Source organism: Pollachius pollachius (genome assembly GCF_949987615.1).
Source record: "Pollachius pollachius genome assembly, chromosome: 17".
NCBI classification, from domain to species: domain Eukaryota; kingdom Metazoa; phylum Chordata; class Actinopteri; order Gadiformes; family Gadidae; genus Pollachius; species Pollachius pollachius.
The window spans coordinates 21,619,228-21,624,227 of NC_136950.1; the positions used below are offsets into that span (position 1 = coordinate 21,619,228).

Below are 5,000 nucleotides of genomic sequence, written 5' to 3' on the forward strand. Positions count from 1 at the left end.
AGAGAAGGAATATCTGCAAGCTACTAATTGAGTCATGTCTCTCAAATATATCCAAGGAGAGCCTGGAACATGAAAAGAACAACCAAGAGGACAGTTCCCAACATCATCATGTTTTAAATACGACAATATTATATTGGCAAGAATATATAAACAAGAAAATGGGTCTCATTAAGACACCTGACAACGTTGTCATTATGTGTTGTGAAACACATTCTACTAAACACCCAGTACATCATATTAAATCAGTTGGAGGATTTATGTAGATGTGGTACGCCAACAGTTTGCCTCAGGTACTGGACAACTCTCGGTCTCTGCTTGACTTTCTGGCAACAAGCAAGAAACATTCCAGTGACCTGGCTCTGCTGTGATTCAGAACACACCAACAGCATCGCCAGCGCTCGCCAATTGAAACGCTAACACCAGAACAATGCGTTAAGTCAAATTTCGATGGCACAAAATGCATTCCTTTTGTTTCTTTGAGTTCATACTGTCACTGCCCTGTAGCAGACTGTGTAAGCTGCAAGCCTAGCTAACTAGGGTGAGAGGGTTAAATCTACCCAGGGTTAGAGGGTTAAATCTACAGTTTGACTACAGTGGAGGCAAGTCTAACGCTCAACAGCAACAGATGTGATAGATGAACATACTGTTCTCAACCTTCTGACCCCTACATCCCAGCTGCCCCCCCCACCACCCCCAACCGAGTCACTCACACACACTCAGTGAGTCTTCATTCTTGTTAATTTGTCCTTTGTCTCAAATCAAGGTCACATGGGGTCGTCGCGCTTAAACACCCGTCCAATCACGTCTTCTCGGAAGTTTGGTGTGTGTGTGTTGACGCATGTGTGTGTTACATTAATTGTGCAGTGGTGCGTGAAATGTGCTGTGGATTAACATGAATAAAGCTGGCATCTGTAGCTTTAAACAAAAGCGTGTCCTGGTATACGTGTTGCCAGGGCGATAGCGATGAGGTAATGGAGAATGACAGGGCAGGCTGAGCAAACACAATGGACCGTATGTAGAGATCTCGTCTTCGACCCCAAAAGACACCAAATGTACACATTCACTGCCTCCTTTTAAAATACAGCTTTACTAAGAACTACAAGGGCTGAAATGATTTAAATTAAAGAACAATGTTGGAGCTGCCTAGTTTGGTGCTGTGGGGCGTTACCATAGCAACAAACCAACAGAATCCTCTTCATAACCGATATTTTGACTTGGTTTCAGTCATTGGAATTGACTGTTGCCTATTTGTTACGTTCAGGCAAGTAACCGAGAATAGTTATTGTCATTTAAATATAATTAGTCCTACTTTGAGTTGGATTAATTATTTTGTAACGTCAAACACATGTAGGGTAAATCATAAACCATATGCAGATGGGCTTAGCAGGGGTGGGTGAAATCGAACCCAAGCATTCAAATATAGTTTGACCACCGGCCCTCCTTAACCAACCTATTTAGCAAAGCGTGTGTTTCTGCTGATTTAGTGCGGCCGCTCGGTTATTCTTGGTCTACTTCTGATACGTGGCCTATTTCGCTGACCCTCTTTGGACGCCTACAGAATTAGCTCGGTGGCTCAACTGTTAAACGGAGGGAAACGGCGTGCCGTTCCTCGCCATCTTGGTAACGGAGACCGTCAAACGCCGCCAATAACCGCTGAGACTGGCGCGTTCCTGAGAGCCTCGCCTCGTACGCAAACAAACATCGACCAGTCTCGCCGGGGCGAGTTTATGTTTCAGGTCTATTTCGATGTTTCATGTCGCAGAAAACTCGATCTTAATTGAAGCGGTCAGCGTTTCAGACTGGGGGTGTTAATGGTGTCTGTTTATTATGTACACACGGAAAGGAATCGGGTGTCTTCCACTTTATAGCAAACCTTTTGAGATGTTGTGACTAAATATTTGATCCGTCTTTTACACCCAGCGCGAGATTAGCACCAGGAGGGGTGCTGTGCTATTGTGTTTGAAATGTTGTTACGTAATCATCCTTTTAATTGCTATTATTTTTGATGGTGTTCCAGTCGGCAGTGTGTAGACAACCATTAATGAAACGTCTGGCATGCTGAGATGGAATCTGTCTGTAAACAGAACCAATCTGATGATGCTGGCCTCACGCGAAGCCCCCGACTCTTATCGAGTTATGGTGTGAAATCACCCTCAGCAGATACTTTAATCCCCCACAGTTGTTCGAGCATCTCTCTGCTCTTTGTAGCGCCTCTTACTGACTGTGGCCGCTACAAAATTAATTGCACATACCCCTTCAGCCAGGGGGAAATAGTTTTGGCTTATGTGTGATGTGTCCTAAAAGATATCTTGATTACGGGCTCCCACCTCAGCCACTACCCACCCCCCCCCATGCAGGTCTGGGAATGGAGTAACATGTTACCCCTTCACACTTGATTGTTTCCTGGAGAAGTGGGAATTAGTTCAATTGAAATCCCAGAATGCATTGTGATGTTACAAAGGTAACGTCCATCCATACAACCAGAATGGCACCTTGTAACCTTGTTCCTTTGTGATTTACTTGAACACGCTATGGTTTCTCCTTGAGATGTAGGATTGTACGTGTGATTTAAAAACTCTCCTATCGAGCTGGGGCTCTCTCGGCCTCTGATGGTGTCATGTGACTAGTCTGCAAACAATGGCTCCCTATGTTATCCCATTGTCTCCCCTCTGAGTCATACTGGAACTGTCTAATTCAGCCCAAGTGGCAGAAAAACACACACTCACACTGTCACCCACAAAGAAACAATCTGGGGGTCTAGTATCTAATGAATTTTAATTCAGACACAGAATAAAGGGACAGATTAGCTGTTGTGTTGTTTGTTCTTTAAACGCTTAATCAGATGCAGCCTCTCTGTGCTTTATTTGTGCCAACTAAATAGAAGCTCTAAAGAAGTGATTTTAACGAAACGGCGGACATGAGAAAATGAACATTTTGTCCATGATTTATATAAATCATAATTTAACGGGTCTTCATTTGTAAATAATTCTGCATTCCCCTTGAGGATTGTCCCAGTTGCCTCTTCAAACTCTATCTTTTTTCTATCTCAGAAGCATCCTTCAGATATTTTTCTTTAAAGTAGTAAATGCAATCCAAAAGCAAATCCCAAACCACGACAGTTGAAGGATATAGTACAGAAATGTAAATTCACAGAACTAAAAGAATATACAGTATATTCACCTCCTACGAATGCTGTTTTTTCCTTAGGGTCAGGGCATTCTCAGACATTACAGATGAGACTCTGACAGAGGGAATAACAGCGATCCTTTGCAGACACACCAATGCTATAAATGAATAGCTGTTATGGATGCAGTTTTAAAATCGAGTTTCCAACTGAATTATGCTGTCAGTCAGGGCTGGGAACAGATCGAGAGCTCTGTTCTACTAATCTGAGTTCTTGGACTGGGGCTGGACACAGATTACAGAATAGAATTGGCAGCAGTTCAGGGGTCTGATAATCGCGTGTGTCATCGTTGGACCACGCATGTGACACTCATATAATGTGGGGTTTGAGTGATGGCTGTGGCCTGCTAGCAAAGATGTATGCACTCTTTAAATGCCTCTCTCTCTCTGTCTCTGTCACTGTCTCGCTCTCTCTCTCTCTCTCTCTCTCTCTCTCTCTCTGTCTCTCTCTCTATCTCTCTGTCTCTCCGTCTCTCTGTCTCTCTCTCTCTGTGTCTTTCCTTCTCTCTCTCTCTGTCTCTGTCTCTGTCATTGTCTCGCTCTTTCTCTCTCTCTCTCTCTCTCTCTCTCTCTCTCACTCTCTCTCTGTCTCTCTCTCTCTCTCTCTGTCTCTCCGTCTCTCTGTCTCTCTCTCTCTGTCTTTCCTTCTCTCTCTCTCTGTCTCTGTCACTGTCTCGCTCTCTCTCTCTCTCTCTCTCTGTCTCTTCGTCTCTCCGTCTCTCTGTCTCTCTCTCTCTGTCTCTGTCCCTGTCTCTCTGTCTCAATGTTTCTCTGTCTCTCTCTCTCTTGCTCTCTCTCTCTTTCTCTCTTTCTCTCTCCCTCTGCCTTTTATTCCTCCCCTCTGTCATGCATTAAATACATTTTAATACACATATTTTGTGTATTTGTGCAAACACTTGTGTAAGAAGGGATGTTTGGTCATTTGAGTGTCCATCCTCTCCTGGATATGCGGGACTGTAATCTTGTCCTGTGAAACAGGTAACCGTGCGGCCGTGTCCTAACGTGTTGCTGTGTCTCTCTGCCACCTCTCAAGGGCCCGACTACATCAAGCAGCAGGGCATGGAGCCCCCCGTGGAGATAAAGGAAGTACCGGTCGAAACCAAGGAAAAGAAGGATTCCCCCCACTTCTACCGCAAGGGCACCACCCCCCCCCACTCCCCGGTGGTCAGCCCGGGGGGAAGCAGCCCGCCCTCGCCCCACAGCAAGAAGAAAGGCCACCAGCTGGCCAACAGCACCGGCCACAGAAGCAGCAAGGAAGAGAAAACATCCCGTAAGCCCAGCAAGGAGGAGAAGCCAAGTCGCAAGATTAGCAAGGATGAACGCCCCAGCAAGAAGTCAAGCAGAGAGGAGCGGCCGTCTGTCCCCGACCCGCCCAGAGCCCCGCCCCCGGCCCCCGCCCTGGCTCCTCCCCCACCGCGACAGGAGCCGGCCCCGCCCAAGGCCCCCGAGCCCCCGGCCGTCGCCCCCGCCCCCGGCCAGGGGCCCGGGGTCCCGGTCAACGGGCAGCTCCACACCGAGTACCACAGCTACTACGTCAAGCCCCCCACGCGGGCCCTGCCCCCCCCGGAGCGAGAGGAGGACTACGAGGAGGAGCCCATCGAGCTGGCCCTGGCGCGCATGCCCCCCGCGCCCAAGACCTCCGGCGGGCCCGCCCCCCGCCCGCCCTCCCAGCTGGGGAGCGGCGGCGACGGCAAACTCAGGAAGCAGGATTCCCTCAAACCAAAAAGCCTTGCGGACGCTAAGAAAGCCAGCGTGGAGGTGGCGGACGCGCTGGCGGAGGAGAGCGTGAGTTGCATGCAGAGGAGGAGGGATGTAAG

At 48.0% G+C, this 5,000-nt stretch overlaps 1 pseudogene across 1 annotated transcript in view; it reads left to right on the top strand.

Annotated features, from left to right (window-relative positions):
- LOC307088970 (junctophilin-1-like) overlaps positions 1–5,000 on the top strand; it is a 33,889-nt pseudogene that overhangs the window by 28,360 nt on the left and 529 nt on the right. Inside the window, exon 3 of the transcript XR_013812830.1 lies at positions 4,217–4,968. The product of XR_013812830.1 is annotated as a junctophilin-1-like (transcript). The remainder of the gene's footprint in view (positions 1–4,216; positions 4,969–5,000) is intronic.